The 20,978-nt window shown below is 48.8% G+C and overlaps 1 long non-coding RNA gene across 1 annotated transcript; it reads right to left on the bottom strand.

The window, feature by feature from the left end:
* Positions 1–2,744: 2,744 nt before the first annotated feature.
* LOC133240502 (uncharacterized) lies at positions 2,745–10,533 on the bottom strand. The gene is made up of 2 exons (XR_009734241.1): positions 8,939–10,533; positions 2,745–5,508 (listed from the first exon to the last, which is right to left on the bottom strand). It is a non-coding gene; the product is annotated as an uncharacterized LOC133240502 (long non-coding RNA).
* Between the last annotated feature and the right edge of the window lie 10,445 nt (positions 10,534–20,978).

Consider the following 20,978-nt stretch of genomic DNA (forward strand, 5'->3'; position numbering starts at 1 on the left):
TATACATTAATTTATTCAAACATTTCCTTATATATGAACATCAAGATTTTTTTATACATTTCACCCCACCTTCTCACATCATTTTTCTGTAGCCTCATTTTCCAAAACTGGGGGCTCTGATCAAAATAATATGCATATTTTAAACCCTAATAGTGAAAAGATTATGCCCTGACTACATTCCCACCAGTTATGAGAGTGCCCATGTTCCCTCTCCAGTATTGGATACTTTCAATTTGTGTCAATTTGCTGTAAAAATTGGCCTTTCATCATTTTCATTTTCATCTCCTGGATTCTTTGTTAGGGAAAGCCTTTTTTTCCCCCTATGTTATTGGTTATTTGTGGCTTTTTCTTGTTCATTTATCTATCATGTTATTTGTCTTTTTCTTATCCACTTGTAAAAAGCTCCTTTTAGATAAAGGCTATTAATTTTTTGTAAAACATCCTGTAAATCTTTTCTTCCAACATTTATCATATGTCTTTTGTTTGTGGTATCTATTTCCAGACGTGTATGCTTAATTTTTATCACTTTTACCATAGCAGTGAGGTCATTTTTTTAAATACTCAGAACAAAAGCAATGCTTCTGCCCATTGCATCACTCCCAACTCCCACTCTCAGCCTTTGAAATCCAAGTTCCTCCAGGGCAGCTTACAAAGCTCTCCATGAGGGTCCTGTGTTCTGGTCCGGTGGGTCTGCCCCCTCATTCTTGGGAGACTGTGTCCTTCATAAGCACAGCTGCTCTGTTACTGTCTCATATACCTCACGGATACTCTAAATACTCGGATACCTCTAAAATACTCCTCTGCTGTTCCCCACTCTTAGCCAAAGTCCACTTTCCTCCAAGACTCTCTCCTTGCCTAGGGAGGTTCCCCTGCATTTCCCGTCCCTGTCCAGCAACCTAGAGAACTCTCTTCTGGATACTGTCATGCCCTGAGCCCAGCCAGTGTCCATCTACTGCGCACCTGGAGGCCACCTGGATGCCCACCTTTCAGCCCCCATGTTGACTGACCAGGGCTCAGGCCTTGTATTTGTTGTTGTTGTTGTTGTTTAGTTGCTCCGTTCAGTTCAGTTCAGATCAGTCGCTCAGTCGTGTCCGACTCTCTGCGACCCCATGAATCGCAGCACGCCAGGCCTCCCTGTCCATCACCAACTCCCGGAGTTCATTCAGACTCACGTCCATCGAGTCGGTGATGCCATCTCGCTATCTCATCCTCTGTTGTCCCCTTCTCCTCCTGCCCCCAATCCATCCCAGCATCAGAGTCTTTTTCAATGAATCAGCCCTTCGCACGAGGTGGCCAGAGTACTGGAGTTTCAGCTTCAGCATCGTTCCCTCCAAAGAACACCCAGGACTGATCTCTTTTAGGATGGACTGGTTAGATCTCCTCGCAGTCCAAGGGACTCTCAAGAGTCTTCTCCAACACCACGGTTCAAAAGCATCAATTCTTCGGCGCTCAGCTTTCTTCACAGTCCAACTCTCACATCCATACATGACCACTGGAAAAACCATAGCCTTGACTAGACGGACCTTTATTGGCAAAGTAATGTCTCTGCTTTTGAATATGCTATCTAGGTTGGTCATAACTTTCCTTCCAAGGAGTAAGCGTCTTTTAATTTCATGGCTGCAGTCGCCATCTGCAGTGATTTTGGAGCCCAAAAAAATAAAGTCTGACACTGTTTCCACTGTTTCCCCATCTATTTCCCATGAAGTGATGGGACCAGATGCCATGATCTTCGTTTTCTGAATGTTGAGCTTTAAGCCAACTGTTTCACTCTCCACTTTCACTTTCATCAAGAGGCTTTTGAGTTCCTCTTCATTTTCAGTTGTGCCCAACTTTTCAAGAGCCCATAGACTGTAGCTGGCCAGGCTCCTCTGTCCATGGGATTTCCCAGGCGAGAATACAGGAATGGGTTGCCATTTCCTTCTCCAGTGGATCTTCTTGACCCAGGAATTGAACCTGCCTCTTCTTCATTGGCAGGATTCTTTACAGCTGAGCCACCAGGGAAGCCCTAGACCTTATATGCCGCTACTTATTTTTATTGATAATATCACTTGCGATCTGAGCACGTATCTACTGCCCTCATTAGAATATATTTTAAATATCCATTTATAGTTATGTCTCCTAGACCACCAGCTTCCTGAAGGCAGAATTATGTCTTATTCATCTTTCTATCTTCCACTCCCGCCCAGTGAAATGAATGGATGAATGGACGGAGAAAAGTCCCCAGATAGGCCCAGCAGAGGGCAAAGTTTCGGACAAGATTATGCCTAAAAATGAGTGACAAGTAGAGCTGGTATCTGAAAAAGGCCTTACTTAGTGCTGAATAATCACTAACTTCTTGATTTGGGTCCTTAAACCATGAGTATTTATGAAAATGATGTTTTTAGGAAAAGTACGTTATTTAGTATCTAGCAGTAAAGGGGCTTTTGTCCGTAATAACTGAAAAACAAAATGCCAGTATATAACACAGACAAAGGGATCAAGCAAATAAGATGTTGACAGTCTGGGGAATTTGGGTGAGGGGTATTTGGGAATTCTTTGTAAATGTCTTGCAAATGTTCAGTAAAGTCTGAATTCTATATCAAAATCAAAAGTAAAAAAATAAAGTTTCTTTTTCATGAAAAATTAAAATTAAAAAAGCCCTTCTGTTTCCTTCTCAGCATCTCCACTTCCAAATATTCTATCACAAAGATGAATGAAATTAAACAACAAAATAAAAAATAAATAAATAAATAAACAACAAAATAAAGCACGCATAGACCATTATTTTTCTTCCTAGCATCACACACGTTCATTCTAAGCATTGCAATCTTCCAAATCACTCAAATCTATCACATCCTTGCAACCCCTGAAGACTGCTGTGAGGGGATGATGTAACCATTTTACAGAGGAGAAGACAGAACTTGGGAGAGCCAAGAACGTGGCTTAAATCTTGAGATCTGAGATAATAAATCACAGGCTTAGTTCTGGAAAGCACTCCGAGATACATTGTCCCACACTATGCCTTCAGATTGATAAGGTACTAAATCTCAAAGGGCCATCTCATCACAGCTTACCCATTTTCTGATTTGTTATTTCAAGTACCTTGGGATACGAGACATCAGCAATCAGGTACGCTCCAGTAATCAGCAGCAAATAGTTCTGTCTCTGAAGTTTTAGCAGTTTGCCAAATGTCTCCTGATCTGGCCACCTCAATATAAATTGTGCTAAAATATTATTTTATGAATATACAGGATCCAATAACAAATAGTATCTTTTCGTGAAATTAATTTCAATTTATCCTTAACTAATACTAAATTGCTATGGAATTACATATTACATACACATTACTACAGAAAGAAGTTCATCATGATTAATGTTATTACAGTGAACACCAAAGGAATTAATAATGATTTGCAGTTATTATAAAGTGGTACTGGTGTAGGAAAAAAAAGGTTAAGTCTAATTAAATTCTGGCAACCACTTTAGGGCTCTGTAGCAATGAGGATGCTGGGGTTTATGTTAATTAATTCTATATGAAATGTTGCTGAAGTGTTTTAATATAATTCAAAGAGCCATGATTTTACTACCAGTGCGTGTTTCGATTTTTTTCCCCCACAATGACCTCTCGGCATGGGTCAGGTGTTAAATTCTTGGGAACCACCAGGTGTTAGGAGGCTATGGGTTTCTTCTCCTGATCTCAGGTAGCCATACCTGGAGGTGAGACCAGTGACTCTGGGGAATGGCATGGGCTGGAAAATGGGTGACCTTTCTTGGGAAATGGCTCTTGGGGTTCCTGAGTATCTTTCTGGGTAAAATGCATCTCTATGCTTGCCCCTACACATGGGTGGTCTGGGTCGCCTGAACATCCTGGAAGGGTCCCACCTGCCCCAAAACAGGACTCGGGTAACACAGTGCCTGATCTACTAGAAGCAAAGACAGCGAAAACTCAAAACGTCAATATCAAGAAGAAAAGGTTCGATGCACGATACTGGATGCTTGGGGCTGGTGCCCTGGGATGACCCAGAGGGATGGTACGGGGAGGGAGGAGGGAGGAGGGTTCAGGATGGGGAACACGTGTATACCTGTGGCGGATTCATGTTGATATATGGCAAAACCAATACAGTATTGTAAATTTAAAAAATAAAATTTAAAAAAAGAAAAAAAAATGCAGTCCACATAGTGAGTTCTGGGTTTGGGAGAATCTGAAGATTCCATTTCCTCAGGGTTCTGTGGCTTATTTCCTTTGTAACTTGGGGCAAGTCATTTAAATTCTGAGTCTGAATTTCCTCAGACTTCACAGTATTGTTTTCAGGATTAAATCAGAAAATGAATAAGAAGGAGAGGTGGGAAACTCTGAAAGCTAAACAATTAAGGAGCTTATTCACAACCCTCCCCTGGGCGATGTTCCACAGACACTCATCTAATTCCTACACCTAGCCTTCCACGCTCTTCAAAGAGGGGAATGAACCTTAAATTTAAATATTGTTCCTGTCTCATGCCACACAGAAATATTTAATCTTACATTTCAGATAGTGATGTTCAGTGGGAACTTGTTTTCATTAAAGTAGATGTTAAATCACAACTTTTAAAATTAGTCAGAGAACACAAGTTAGTAACCCTGATTGTCTTGTGTATGCAAGCCAAGGGCATAGCTGAATGCTTGGCACAGAATAAAAGTTCAAATAACATTAATTCAAATAAATAAATTTTGAGTTGAAAGAAAGGATGGATGATGGATGGGTGGGCATCCTGATTTCTCTTACCCAATATAGACAGCATTTGTGATCATTCAGTCAGGGTCAAATCTGAATCCTGGTCATGATTTCAGCGCTCACTCTCCCAGTCTTGTGGGCATTGGTGGGAGCAGGTCAGGCTTTGGCAGATTTGTCTTCAACATTCCTGCTCCTGATCACCGTTCTGGCACCTCAGTGCCTCCCAGCACCCAGCAACTCCTCACCCTCCAATGTCCATTTCTAAGGCCTTCTTTGGAGATGGTCCATAAGCACACATGATCTCCATCCTCAATGTGGATCAATCCTCATTGTGGATCTACCATCCACAATGATCTCCCCCTCCTGTGGGTCCACAGAAATTGAAAAGTTTAGCCCAGAGGGTCTCAAACTTAAGAGATGTGAGAATTGCCTGGAGTTCTTGTTAAAATACAAATTGTTGGGTCCCACCCTCAGAATTTTGGCTGATGCTTGCAAATTTGCATTTTAACAAATTTCCAGGTGATGCTGTTGCTGTTGGTCCAGGGACCACACTTGGAGAAGCTCAGGTTGAGTCCATCAGTCCTATAGAACTTACCACAACATTTCCTTTAAAAAAAAAAAAAAGGTTATTTTGAGTCAGGAGTTTGTTGAACACTGACATGGTTCCTCCTTTCTGCCTTCTAGCAGGGAATCCAAGACGGTAGCATTACCAGCACCCTTACCTTCCAGAAGAGGAAGCTGGCTCTTGGAGAAGGAGCAGCACAATGGAGGTTGTGGGGTCCAGATCGTCTCCCGCGACCTTGGGCTGGCAGTCAGGCTGGAAAGGCAATTGTCGCAAAAAAGCCATGTGTTTCTTCTGGAAACAGACTCATACAGTGAAATACACATGCTGGGAGCCCCACAGTGTCTCCCCAGTAGTGGGTGGGCACTGACGGTTGATTGATTAAGGGTCAGTATGGAAGGGATCCCGGGAGGAAGAGTCTAGCCTGGGTCACCTGACCTGGTCTGTGACCCTTGGGAAGCCAATTAACCTCTCTGGGCTTCTCAGGTCATCTTGCCCCGGGTTCTCACCCTCTTCCCCCTCTAACATCCACGCACCTTCAAGTCTGAGTCTGCAGTGCCCTGAGTGTCTGAGAACCCAGTGAAGTGGCTTTCCTGGTGGTGTCATGCCCTCTGCGCCACCCAGAACAGTGGGACAGAGGACCAGGGCTGCCGCTGTGGCCCACTGCCAACCCTCAGCACCCGGGGCATCTAATTGATCCTCCTGCGGTCTTTTAGGGCCAAGGAGGAAGTTACCAGAAGCCAGAAATGCAGACAACCAGTTCCTGATGAAAAGGAAACCTATTGTGTGGAAGTTATTTGAAAAAAAAAGCCACCGTGACTCCTCCAGCGAATGCCACGTTTCAGGGCTGTGTCATCAGCCCCGAATCCATTCTGAATCCATTAGCAGCCTGAGTGCTGGCACTAAGGCCCCCAGACTCCTTGGAACCTCGAAAGTGATTCCCTGTGGAGCTGACTCAGCCCTTTATCCTCTCAGAAGTAGAGAAATTGGATTCCAAGCCACAGAGGATGGCAGGTCAGCATCCAGAAGGCTGGAGAGACCAAGGGCTTCTGCCAAAGAGAAGGACAGCCCAGAGTTCCTGGCTAGAGCAAGAGTGGGACAGAGGAGAGAGAGGGAGGGGGGAAGGGAGGGAGTAGGGGCTGGGGGAAGAGATAGAGGGATGGAGGAAGAGAGGGGGCAGGGAGGGAGAAGGAAGAATTGCTTGATTTCCCGCAGCTCCACAGCAGGTGCTGTGAACGCCATGTCATTAATTCTAACAACAAGTTTTCAAGGTTGGTATTATTATCCCCATTTTATAGTTGTCATAACTGAGGCTCAGACCATGGAGTGATTTTTGTAGCTCAGGCAATATACGACATAAATCCAGATTCAGATTTCAAATCTTGAAGGCTAAGCCTGATTCATCACCCTACACAGTGCTTTGGGGTTGGCTGCCAAGAAGGCTGGGGAAGAGAGGAGAGAGAGGTGCTCTGGTAAGTGGTGGTGGAAGGTGTCTCCCAGACACCGAGTTAAGACTCACCAGACCCGAGCCCAGGAATACCTGGTCCCTATAGAGAAAGATAATCAACAGACCTTACAAAGTCTTCTGTGGCTGCTGGAGTGAAGGACGGATATGCTATGTGCCCACTGGGCTCACGGCTAACCCACCAGTGGTAAAGTTGCCATAGGCTCAGGGGCACTGGTGGATCACTCTCATCTTCCAGACCTCTAATGGAAAAGCCCCTGCTCTCCGGGAAGCCTGGCTGATTCTCCGACTCCCCAAGTTGACCCCCAAGGTGCAGGGAGCCCTGCTAGTCAGTCTAGTCCTTGGACCCATCTTCAACGATTCACAACTATAATGAAGTGTGATAATTCTCTACCTGACTATGCGCGTCCTAGAGGGAGGATTCTCTCTTTCTCAACTCCACATCCTCTTTACCCCTGGGCTGATGAGCACAAGATGTAACAGAAAGAGATTAGATCATAGCTGTCCAGTAGAATTTTCTGCACCGTCCAATGTGGCAGCCACTAGCCACGTGTGGCAAGTGGGCATTTGATGCCTTACGTTGCTAGCGCAAATGAGGAAGTGGCCTTTTCATTTTACTTTATTTCAACTAATTTACATTCAAAGAGCTCTAGGATTATACGCTCCATAAATAAATGTTGGGTAGAAGAGAAAGTGGAGAAGAAAGAGAAAAGGGACGAGAAGAAAAGGAAGAAGACAATGAGGATGAAGAAAATGCATCCAGAACAAGAAAGGAGGGTAGGAGGGAAAGAAGAAAGGAGAGACGGAGGGAGGGAGGAGAAAATGTTGATTACGAGTCCTATCAGACAATATCAAGGGAAGCTGCAGGTGTCTGGCTGACATTTGAGCACTTAGCCAGTTTGCCTTAGAGTAAAGGAGAAACACAGGCCAGCCTTGCCCACCCAAAGCTCTCTTCACCCTTGGTTAAGCTCCCAACAAAGCCTAAGTTTCTGGATTTGAAAGAACATCCAGTACTGATCATCCTCCAAAGCCTCAAAATTTAGAACCATAAACTCAAGAGTGTCAGACAGAAAGGGCTTCCGGATCTCAGCCGATCTACCCTCCTTGCTGCCCAGAGAGGAACTGAGCCCAAAGGCAGGCGAGAGACGGGACTGAGAGAGGTGAGACCTGCCCGATGTCAGGTGAGGACCTATACACTCCTGCCCCGCCCCCACACCCCTCCCCCACATCCCTTCCCCCCTCTGCCTCCATCTCCACATTAGCAATATATTTCCAGGACACTCTAATGAAGTACATCTTGAGTCTCCTTTTCACGGCTAATGAGGAGACAACAAGAATTTGACTAATACCAGTACAATTACTGGAGCAGTGAAGCGAGGGCCTCTGATTAGACGTGATAATTTGCAAGGCTGGGCTCTTCACATTAAGTTTGCAAACAGTTTAAAAATCACTTCCTCTATTTATCCAGCTAATCCTTGTTTAATGACTCCAGACCCAAGAAAAAGAAAGGGGAAATGTCTCTTTAAAAATTAATAAATAAATTAATTAAAACACTAACAATCCCAGCCTTATTTGCCCAGACAGGAGACATGGCAGGAGTGTGACTCGATTGCCGTCTTTTCAGACTCAGCCAAGATTTCATAGCTCCGAAGGACTTTTCTACCCTCGAAACCTTGGTCCTTGCATTCCCTGCAGCTGCTAACCCAGCCTAGGCTCCCCCTCATAGGACGGCTTGTCCAGCAGAGAAAGGTCACGTCCCTGGTGATTGCGTCTAATGGCCTGATTTGGGCACTTCTTTGGCAGCCACCAGTTTCCGAATACCGTTGAAAGGATGGACACAGGTGAAATTCCATGGTAGCAGAGGCCTCTTTGTAATCTTACCAAAGTGTGGTCCTGGGCCCGGCGTCAGGGGCATCACCTGCGAGCTTGTTACAAATGCAGGACCTTGGGCCCCATCCAGACCTGCCGCTTGGAATCTGCCTTTTCCCAAGCTCCCAGATGACATGTGTGCGCACTGACATATGAGAAGCACTGCTTTATGACATATCATTTGCCTGACTGGAAGGGTGACCTAGAGCCACGTGGCTTTGTGGATTTCCATACTATTGATTCCGCGAATCTGTGCTTGTCAGGGTGCATTCCGCAGAGATTTATAGCAAGGATTATGCAAAAAAGAAAAGTGCATTTGGGAAATGCTAGGTTAAACTAAATTTAACTTACTTGTTTACTGCACGTTTTACAGCATCTTTATAAAACAAGTAAAGCATGCTGATGTCCAGGGAGTCTGTTTGCAATGTTTCCCAAACTCGGTTGAGGGTAGAACCCCTCTTGGTGAGAGTGGAGCACCGCAGTTTTCAAGAGCAACGAGAGACAGAGGAACATTCTGTAAGACGTGTGTGGTTCTCTGATCCCAGCCACAGGGCTTCTCCTCTGCAACAAAGGTAACATCCAGGAAAGGAAAGCAAGGGCCTCTGTGGCTGTATCCAAAAACTTCTTTCTCTCATCAATTGCTTTCAGCACTCTCGCGCTCAAGCAGAAAAACCCACCCAAAGTATCAAATAGTTAAGACCATCAAATCCAGGCTTTTGGACAAGGCAAAGGATCAGAGAGTGGGAGCTGGAGGATACGAGCCTCCTTTCTATAATAATTCGCCTTAGAGGTGATGGCATTCATACTCTTTCTCCTCCAGTTCTTGTTGAACTAAGAACTATTACTATGATCTGTGACTTTCCCACTGTGTCAAGAGCATGCTGAGCTTAGTCCATCAAAACTCCACGAGGCCCTGTAAGTGGCCACTCTCACAGGCCCATTTCACAGATGAAGAAACTGAAGCCCACCCAGGTTACCTGGCTTATTTAAGCCGAGCCAGCCAGGATTCAAAGTCAAGCTGACCCACCAGATCCTGTGCAGAGGGTACGCAAAGTTAGGTAAGGAAATTCTAATCAACACGCACAAGCTCCTGCACACTCAAGTACATGACCTTAGCCTCCAAACACTTCCATGCAAAGTTAAATTCAGGCTTGCATTCATGTGCAATTATACATCTACATATATAGGACAACACTGTAATGAGATTTCTTGTGCCTGCAAAACTTGGAAATCACGGAATTGGGAAGAACTTGGTACGGTTTCCAAAAAGAGAATTTCATCTCCTCCTCATAATGCCCAGAGAGTAAAACAAAGCAGGCCTTATAGCCCCACTTTATGGGTGGGCAAGCTGAGACCAGAAGGAGGAAGTGATTCCTCTGAGATCTCATGTTTGCCAGAAGTGACCCAGCAGGAATTTGCTGTGCCCTTAAGTTTCCCTGGGGCCTGAACCCACACTCGGACCACCAGCAGAGGTAGCTGCCCGCCACAGGCTGTTCTCCACCTCCAAGTGCCAAAGGAATTTCAAGACCACTCAGGACCTGTGGATCTTACAAACTGCATCTCTCTGGAGAACACAAAAGCCTCAACATCAAGCTATCATGGGGTGAAGACTGTAGGTCTATGTGCTTGAGGCTTGACTGCCATACACACACGTATACACACACGTGTGTGTATGTAAACATATGTGTACACGTGCACATACATGCGTACACAGTACACATGCATGCATGCACGCACATATACAAGATATACAATACACACAAACATATACAGAATATGCACACACACACATATACACAATATATATGTATGTATACACACATAATACACACATGCCCACACACACACACATGCACTGTGCACAATACACACAGGCACAAACACATGCATACACATATGTACAGATACGCATGCACACATGCACAATATGCAAATGTACACACATCACTGACTCGAGGGACGTGAGTTTGAGTGAACTCCGGGAGTTGGTGATGGACAGGGAGGGAGGCCTGGAATGCTGCGATTCAGTTCTGTTCAGATCAGTCACTCAGTCGTGTCCGACTCTTTGCGACCCCATGAATCGCAGCACGCCAGGCCTCCCAGTCCATCACCAACAGGTGGCCAAAGTACTGGAGTTTCAGCTTTAGCATCATTCCCTCCAAAGACATCCCAGGGCTGATCTCCTTCAGAATGGACTGGTTGGATCTCCTTGCAGTCCAAGGGACTCTCAAGAGTCTTCTCCAACACCACAGTTCAAAAGCATCAATTCTTTGGCTGCGATTCATGGGGTCGCAAAGAGTCAGACACGACTGAGCGACTGAACTGACTGACTGACTGATATGCACTATACACAATCCATGCATGCACATATATTGATACCTATATGCATCACACATGTATACACATACATGCACATATATGTGTGTACAGATATGCATGCACATACATGTATGCACCATACACATATAGACACATAATACATGCATGCACACTGAGATAAAATACATACATGCACAGTTACCCCTTGTGTTTTACACTACTAGGATGTCACTTCAGCTGCCAGCTTTGCCCAGATTTCATGCACAAGCCCCTTTGCTAGTGGAGGCCGCCACAGCCAATGAACACTAATAGAAATGGGGCCTCTTGACACGTGGATGAGGAGTGAGAGAAGGCAAGACACAGTCGTCTTGAAGGAAGCCAGGAGGAAGCTTGGGAGGGAAGGCGCACAGACACTGCCAGGTCAGGAGGGTGCTGGATGGGGGCAAGCTGGGCCTGGACAGAGGCCCAGACTTCCCGTCCTGGGACCTGGAATCCACCCCAGTTCTGCTGCAGTTGGACTGTGTGACCTTTCCGCTTCTCCCTCCTGCCTCCCTCTGTCCATCTGTGCAGTGACTCTGTTAAGTTGTTCAGCGGCAAACTTCTGTGAGACTGACATTAAGCCTGGTAAGTGGTCAGAGGAGCCACCAAGAACTTGAAGCCTAGGAGTGCAGAGGAGAGAAGTCTTACCGGGGAGCCCCCACGGACATGTGGGGGAGCATCAGGTACCCAGTAAGTGACCAAGGGATGCTTCCCCTCCAGGAGTTGATGGTGCATAGCTGTGAGACCTTGACCAAGTCCCTACCCCTCTCTGGACTCCATCTGGTTCTTGAAGATGTGGGACCAGGGAACTCTATCTTTCCCAGCAGTGTAACATCACCAAGAGGAAGAATTCTAGACCCAGACTGCTCAGGGTTCAAATCCCAGACTTCATCACTTACTAGTTATCCCTTTGGGTGTGTTACTTGATTTCTCAGTTCCTTAGATTCCTCCCTGGCAAAGCGTGAACAGTAATACCGCCCACCTGGGAAGAAGAGACAGGACACAGGAGACCATAGCCTTAGCTGGGCTGTACAGGGGAGGGAAGACTCACCCACCTTTGGTTGGGGTCCTGGAAAACAATTTTTAAAAGCCCAGCCGGAGAATCAGCTCACTGTTTGTAGGCATCTGGGTTTTAAAACTCAAAAGCCTGAAATAATTATGGCTCAATCCCTGCTACCAGAGGACCCCGCAGGTCTCCATGGTCTGTGTGGCTGGATCTGCAGGTAACACTGTTCAGTGGAAAAAAAAAAAAAAAAACAGGGTGCAAAGCAAGGCACACAGAATGCTTCTGCTGGAGTAAGAAACGCAGGAGATCCAAATGTAGCCATGTAGCTGCTTATTTTGCAAATAGAAACTCTGGGTTAATAAACAAAAAACAGGGGCTGGGGGGAGTTTATTTACTGGGACCCTGAGGGCATGGTCAGAAGCACAGGGTTGGAGGTATGTACCTTTTCATTCAGTAATCACTTTGGAGTAGTATTCAAAAACATTCAAAAATAAAATGAAACAAAGCTCAAGGTACCTTAGAGTAGGCAAAGAGTTTGGGAGACTAGCCTGAACCAGCCAGCTTTTCTAATCCAGGTGGACAAGCAGACAGACAGAAAAACAGCCCGAAGGCCGCGGAAGTCCCTGAGGACTGAGGACTGGGCCAGCCAGGCAGCCAGCACCATCCCCTGTGCACCTCACCCCCTACCCCAGCCAGCCCCAGTGCAGCAGGCAGCCCTGCGCCCTCTCACCCACACCCCTGCTGGCAGGAAGCATTCCACTCCCGGATTCTTCCCGGAATGAATGCTTTCTCCAAACTCATTGCCAAACATCCTGGCTGGAGCTGCAAACGGGAATCCAGACGCACCCCCGGGAGAGAGGTAACCCGCTTCCTGAGGACATTCTGGCCTGGTGCACAAGAGGGCCTTCAGCAGGAGAGGGCAGAGCAGGCCAGGCTGCCATTTGCAGCTGGGTCCCACCTGGGACCGCGGCGGGCAAGGCTCCATGTCAAATGAGCCTAAACGGGACCGGCCGCCCGGTTTCAGGCATTACTGAGTGTTGGAGGGGTTTGCCCAACCCCTACTCCGTATTCACTCCTTGGAGCTTGCCCAACTGAGACCTCTCGCTTTGAACAGCTTTGGGGGCTGTGCAGGGCTTGCTGAGGGAGAAAAGAGAAGGGACCCCCCTCTGGTAAGTTCCTTCAACCCCCACACCCTCACCTCACCAAGTATGGGAGGCAGGGTGTCACACAGCAGAGCCTAAGCTAGTGTCAGGGGTCTGAAATCATCACACTGCCTCCATCATCAAATCATCCCATCTCATCCTCATCAACACACCCATCATCACCACCCACCGTTTCCACCATCCTCATCACTATGTCCATCAGGAACGACGTTATCCTCACCTCCTTCCACGTCTCTCATCCTCTCCATATGCCTTTGCTAATCAACCTTCGATCGGGCATGGACGTTCTTCCTAAATCACAGATAAAATCATGATCATCAATGGTTTGTAACTGCTCACTTTCCTCAGAAAAATTCCAAGTACCTTAGCACTGGTCCACTCACAGTCTGACTCCAACGTAGTGTTCCAGCCCCACCTCTACCAAGCCCACCCTGTACCCCAGCAACGCAAGGCTCAGCCCCACCACTTATGTGAGCACACCGCACCTTTCCGTCTCAATACATGTGCCTCCCTCAGCCTGTAATCCACATTCCCTTCTCTGACTCCTGATCCTAAGAACCTTTCAAATTCCCGCCTCTAGGAAGAAATGATCTGCCTCCCCACCTGGGTCCGATCCCTAGTCCCAACTCCCACCTGAGTATCCAGTCACCTGACAATTCTAAGACTGTGGTCACCTCCCTGCCAGACAGGGAGTCCTTGTGACCCACGACTGCATTTCTCTCCTCGGTATCAGCCTTGTCACAGTTCCATCCCAGCAGTGGCCTGGGACCCGGCAGGAACCTGCAGGAAGTTTGAGAAAGAGGGGATAGGTAACAGAGTTGGCAAAAATGCGCACAGGAGAAATGAGGAAGGAATTCTAACTGTGTCTGTAACACACCCAGAGCTCAGCCCAGGTCCGAATCAGCCTCTTCGCTGGTGCCAGTCTTCAGAGGATGGGAGGTAATTCCATGGAGACAAGAGGTCTCGTCTCTCCCGGTTCCTCCTCAAACACAGCCATCCTACCCCCGTCCCACGTCATGCCTGGGGGCAGCAGAGGGGTCACAGCACCCCGAAGCCCACGCCACGGTGCTGGCTCCAACCACCCATGCTTCCCAAGCTCGTCACACATTGAGACTCTCAGTGCAGCGGGTGAATTCATTCATCCGTTCACAGACTTTTACTGTGCACTTGATAAATGCCAGGCCTTGTACTGGGGAGCGGAATTCAGCAGAGGTCAACTCAGGCTCATCCTGCTTTTTTTTTTTTTTTGATTTGGATTTGAGGCTGAAGACCAGTCACCATTTCCACCACCATCACCACGATCATCACCATCACCCCTTCCAGTGCCACTCGGAGGACTTGCTGCACTCAGTACCTCCATAGGTCATTCCTCAGGAAAGGCGTCCCATCTTGCTGAAGCAGACCCTGGGAACGAGCCACTTGTCCCTGACGCTCTCAAGTCAGGAGACCAGCATTTCTGCCCTGGTCCTAGAAAAGACTGCCTAGCAGCCTGACCTTGGACAGGAGACCTCTGCACTCTCCGTAAAAGAGGAAGCCCTCCTGCCTCAAAAGCCAGTCGTGTAACTTGACTTTTACACACAAGACTCCAGCCAGTGGTGCTGCTGCTGACACATCTGGGGAGGTTCTGGATCCTGGGCAGAGATGGGTGAGGGCGGCTGGCACATCCCTCCGCAGCCCTGCCCACAGGACTCTGGCCACAGCACTGGGCAGGGAGGGGGCTCCAGCTGAGGGAAGAGAGGGCAGGGTGACTTCACCCTACTCTACTCCACCCAGGGCGCCCCCAACCCTCGACTTTTGCCCAGAGTGCCAGCCCATTGTGGATTCTTGATTCGGATTCTTCACTGGGCAGGGGCCTCCCCTAGAGAAGAAAGTGCTTTGTATAGGTCTCCTAATGCCCTAAACTCCTCTCTCCAGAACCTTAGGGCCCAGACAATGCCATTTAGCTGTCTTGAGTCTAATTCAGCTCCTAACAAGGTAATCCTGCCCCACAGGGGGTCATCAAGGGACCCGGCTTTACCCGAGCCATATATGGGGAGGAGAGAGCCAGTCTAGGGATTGGAGGGACTGGTGGGCGAAGGCCATGCACACAGAGAAGAGGAAATGGAAAGACAAGTAAACTCAACTTTAAAATAATCATCCCAAAGTAGAAAAAGGTTGTGGCCGCCCTTGTTCAAGGGGAAGGGGAGTGATGCCAGGCTGCTTGGGTTTCTGAACTCAGAGTCAGGACCCTGTGGGAGCATCATCTTCCAGAAGGGAAACTGAGGCTGAGAAAGGGCGCTCTGCTGAGGGCACTCAGTGGGCATGCTGCAGGGCCAGCCAGCACCCAGGCCCCTGATGATGGATTCACTTCTGAGCAGGGCCACCCATGCTGGGCAGCCTGGCGCCTCACTTCACAGCTCAGTGCTCCTTGCAGGGCCTCCTGGGGGCAGAACTTGGGTACATCCACTGGCCATGGCAGGCTCAGGGGCACCACAAGACTTCCTGGCCCTCAGGTAGCCTGGGGACCTGGCTCCATGCTCTGAGCATGCTAACCAAGTAACCGCCAGCCAGAGGCTGCAGCACCTCGCTCAGGAGTGAGGGCCAGCCAGGCCCCCAGTCCAGGCCCCTTTCCTGCCTCCTGCCCCCTCCCTGTACTGCCCACTCTGTCCCTCTGTCCCCAGGCCCAGACCTCACTCACCCACCTCTGCTCATTCATTCTGTTGCCCTCTTTTTCTGCTCCCTTTGCATTTTCCTATTCTTCCTCTTTTCCTCACCCCCAATCTCTTCTCTCTGTCTTTCTAACTCTGTTTCCCTCTCATTCCTTATTCCTCTTTTTTTCCTCTCTGTGTTTCTGTCTCTCTTTGTGCCTTTCTGTTGTGTGTGTGCATGCGTGCACTGGATTTGTTTACCTCTCACGTGGCGTTTTAGTACAGTTGAGAACGCACTTTTCCATTTGTTACCTCATCTGCTCTTAACAACAACTCTGTAAAGAAAGCAGGGAGAAAAGGCAGAGAGATCACTTCTCTCTGTGCCCAGGGGGAAGGCAGAGGCTCAGAGAGCTCAAGAGACTTCTAAGGCCACACAGCTTTCAGGGCCACCTGCGGACAAGAGCATCAGCCAACGCCGGTGAGAGTGTCTGTGCAGGTGTGTTCTGACCTCACCGAGCTCCCGGTGATGCCCAGCCACGTCCTTACAGCCTCTGCAAGAAGCTACTGGAGCCCTGAACCTCTCTGGGCTTGTTCTGACCCATATTCTTCCAGATCAGCCAGCCTGACTCCAGAAGGACCGCTCTGCCATCCCTAGATGACCTCAGAGGTCCTGGGACATGCCAGTGACCGTCAGCATGGTGATTCCTGGAAGCAACTCTCTGGAGACCATGGCCTGGCCCTTCAGTGGTAGGAGGCAGTGGGTCCCGGGTGGGACAAGTGGACCCTTGGCTGTGTTGGAGTGGGGCCCCCAGAGAGAACAGCCCTGGGCTGGAGTGGATAGGGATCCTTTGTCCTGGGACTGGAGGAGGGCTCTGCACTCGGAGTCACAGGGGAGGTGGGCAGGCCAGCGATGCTTCCCCACAGGGAGCCGCTGCTGGCTGGACCTGTCCTAAGGGTTTCCCAGGCACCTTCAACACACCATGTCACATCTGGGCTCAACATCCCATCACCACCACTGCTGACCCACCTCTTCTGGACATGCCTTCAGGAAACCAAGAACACCACCCTCCACCCTCCGGGGACATCAACAGATCCCCAAAATCCCTCAGTCCCCCATGAAAGCCACTCCCAAACTGGCCTCCTCTGGGCCTCTCTCTCCCCACTCCTGTCACGTGGCTCTGTTCTGGAATTCTACACTGCCTCCTGCCTGGGCTGCTGCCCCCTGCCTTTCCCCAACCCCGCCTCCTATTGCCCACAACACCCTCCCACCTGGATGAGCGCTGCGCTTCTGTTCTGTAGCCAGAGAGACCTGTGCTACTTCTACCAGTTTGACTTTGGGCAAATTACTTACTTTCTGAGCATCTTGACATCAGTGAGCTAACTCCCTTGACTCTGTTCTCATGCTTACCAAGTGACCTGCTAATTATAATTTGACTTCCTGCTGGAATCATCTACCAGAGAAGAGTACGCTGAACTAAGGGATGAGGCTATTCTACTCAACATAACAACTGTAGCTCTTTTTGCAAATTTATTATTCGATATTCTTGTTTGCCAAAAATAGAAGAGGATGTAATGTCCGCATTAGAGGGAGAAATCTGAGAACATTCACACTAACAACAAAAATGACGAAGGCAGTAAAAAGATGAGTGTGTGTCGACTGAACTGCCTTCACATGCCTGGAAAGCTACTAGTGAATGAGGTTTATGTTTGCTTTTGCAGCTTTAAGATGCACATCTGGACAGATTTAAACTAAAGTAGGTAAGTACTAAATGCTAAACAACTAGGTAGTGAGCTGCCCGTGACTGGAGATATGCAAAAGGAGGCCGGGCAAACCTCGGTGGGGAATGTTGCAGAGAGCTGTCATTCTTGAGCCTTTCCTCTTCCTTTCAATTACTAACACATTCATTCAGTCACGAAGCACTAAATGACTGTTAAATCTGTCTGTCCCCGTCTATCCCCAGACACTGCTGCTGCTGCTGCTAAGTCGCTTCAGTCGTGTCCGACTCTGTGCGACCCCATGGACGGCAGCCCACCAGGCTCCCCCGTCCCTGGGATTCTCCAGGCAAGAACACTGGAGTGGGTTGCCATTTCCTTCTCCCAGACACTACTCTGGGTCAAGTCACCATTTCCTTCTTCCTAGATGAAACAGCAGCTCTAGGATGATCCCATGCACCCAAGCTGGTCTTCTCCCTTTCATCCTTTCCAGCTGTGATCATCCTAAAGCAGGAATAAGCTCATTCAATTCACCTACCACAACCCCACCCCCAGGTCCCCACTGCCCTTGGTGTAGAATCAAATTCCGTAGCACGGGGATTCGCCTGGGGATCCAAAGGTGGAGACGTCACCTTCCAGTGCGGGGCGTGTGGATTCAACCCTGGGTCAGGGAGCTGAGATCCCGTATGCCTCCCTCCTGGCCAGAAACCAAAACATAAAACAGAAGCAATATTGTAACAAATTCCATAAAGACTTTAAAGATGGTTCACATCAAAAAAAAAAAAATCTATAGCATGGCCATCAAGGCCCCCTTACCTCTTCCTGACCACCTCTCCAGTGTACCGTCACCACCCACATTGGCATGTGTGATGCCCAGCCAGGGGGGACTACATGCTGCCTGCTGTTGCTGCATGCCCGCACTCCTCACTCCCCACAAGCCACCATCCAGCTTTCTGGCTTTGCAGACACCACTGTCTTTGCCTGCAACACTCTCTGTTACATGTTCCTCCTCTGTCTGACTGATTCCCATTGTCCATACCTGAGCTTCCACCTCTCCCTGGCAACCCCTCCAAGGTACCCCGTACACACCCCTAGCCCGGGCTAGGCTCCTGTAGAAGCAGCTCACAGCCCATGTCACACTGCATCCTCCCTGACTCGTACCTTTCCCTTCAAGAAGAACTCAAGGCCAGAGGCCATGCAGGCTTCACCACAATGGCCCTGCCCGCGCCTGCCGCCCACGCCTGGATCAGGTCAGTAGTGGCTGGTTTAAGGCAGAAAGGAAAGAGGGCGAGGTAAGCATGGGGCAGGAGGCCAGGCAAGCAGACTGGACACTGCCCTTAATGTCCTGGCCCAATCTGGTTTTCTAGAGCTTAGTTATGAACACACAGAGAGGGAGGGCTTGTCACTAAGTTAGGGGCCCCAGAATAAATTTCTGTACTGCCACTTGGGCCGTTGGCTGCCCAGGGGGCACCATGGAACCACCTGCCAGAGACCAGGCTGAGAGGAGCCCGAAGAGCTCCTCGGGGTCTCAGGCCATGTTTCCTGTCGGCTCGAGTTAACGGTCCCCAGGTCCAGGAAGCGCCACAGCTTCCCCAGCTGCTCCTGGGCACCAAGGCCTCTGCACCATTTGGAATTCATCACAACCAGAGCCGTGTTGAGCCCCGGATCTGGCTAACATTATCTTGGAATTTTCAGGGTCTCATATGTAATGCCCAGCTGGTTCCCAGGAACCGAGGACAGAAATGCATGCCCACCCCCCTCCCCAACCTCTTGCTCTCCATGTACCCACCAAGGCAGCCAGACAGGAAAGAGAGGACGGGACAGACAGGACCCTCAGGCCACAGCTCCCCATCTGGATCCCAGCCCTGGATATCTTGGCAGGAGCCAAAAAAAAAAAAAAAAAACAAAGCCAGAATAATTGTCCAGTCCCCTCCTCAGACCCAATGCATCCATTTCTACCACAGCTACCATGAATTAGTGCTTACTTCCACTAATCACCACTAAGTTCTGTGCATCTTACACATATAAATTTATTTAATCCTTACAACAGCCCTATAGAGGCGCTTCCATCAGCCTTACTGGCAGATGAGGAAACCAAAGCACAGAGCGGTTTACTTGTCTGGAGTCCCACAGTTATATGTACAGGGCCAGGATTTAAACCCAAAGAGGCAAGCAGGCTAGATTCAGACTCAACAGCTTCCAGAATATTCTTTGAGCAATATAGCCAAAATCAAAGGCCACACTCAATGCTGAGTCCTTCAAACTTGGGCAACGAGTACCTTGGTGTCCTAGTCCTGGATGGTTTTCTCTGCAGCCTGTCTTTAGGATCATCACCTTCCTTGGTGCTAAGAACTGAAAAACGGTACTTCGAACACAAGAGGTTGAAAAGGCATTTACAGTCCAACAGACACCAGTGGAAGCCACGCTGGGGTAAAACGGAACGAAAAGATTATGAGGAAAATACAAGAATGATGAGAAAAGAAAGCAGTCGATCTGGTCCTAGCCTCGACTCCCTCTCCCACCAGTTCACAGCCCCAGCCATGCCTCTCATCCCACTGACTCTCAGGGCTTCCCTTGTTAAACGAACTAATGCATTCAGCCTCAGATTGAAAAAAGAGAAGGTAGGAAGTGCTTGGTTCAAGGCCTGGCACATAGTGGGCCCTTGACTAATGTGCTTAAATCCAGATCTGAAAGCAAAAGTGAGCACAGCCCGAGTCCTTCACCCCAAGGAGGGGCTGGTGGCTTCAGAACAGACAAGAACTGATGGGCATCCACGGGGATAGAGAGCAGTGTGGAGCCCATGAAAAAATGTGTAAGCTGTGGGAGGGAGCAGACGCCCCTCCAGGGAAAAAGGCGCACAGGTCTCCTCTTGGCTTTAAGCCACCTTCCAAGGATCGTCCAAGAGCCCATTCAGCTGAGCGGTTTTATCCCGTGACAACGGAAGGGGCTCCTGCTCGGTTACTCTCCACCCACTCTTGATTCACAAAGAAAATACACTTTATCTGGTTTGTAAATCAGGGCTGGTGACTGGGGAGAGAGAACATCTGAACCGTTATTCCCAAGGAACATTTTCCAGAGCCCATGGAGAGAAGTCATTCTCCCCAGCCCAGGACAGCTGGCCCGCAGAGGAGGAGGGGCCAGAGAAGGAAGTGATTGTTGTAAATATAAAGTGGCCCCACACTCAGCATACAGCACACAGGGAAAGGGGGCCACAGTAGAGGGAAGGACCTGGCCAGGGCCCCTGGGTGCCCTGGTAGCAGAGCTGGGTCAGGTGGAGTCAAGTCCAGGGCTGGGGAGGACCCTGCAGCGGAGTTCAGAAGGGCTGTGAGTGGGGAAGGTGCTGAGGGTCCCCTTCTCAAAGCTAGAAGCTGCGGGGACCAGCAAGAAGGAGACTGTGCTCTGTGGTGGAGAGATGACGGAGGCGTTAGGCCACCCAGCTCAAACGCGGCTTCCTCCCCTACCATTGACAGGGCTGAGCCAGAGCTGAAGCCCTCTGCCCTCCACTTTCACACCTGGCAAAGGGA

Source organism: Bos javanicus, chromosome 28 (genome assembly GCF_032452875.1).
Source record: "Bos javanicus breed banteng chromosome 28, ARS-OSU_banteng_1.0, whole genome shotgun sequence".
Classification (NCBI taxonomy): Eukaryota; Metazoa; Chordata; class Mammalia; order Artiodactyla; family Bovidae; genus Bos; species Bos javanicus.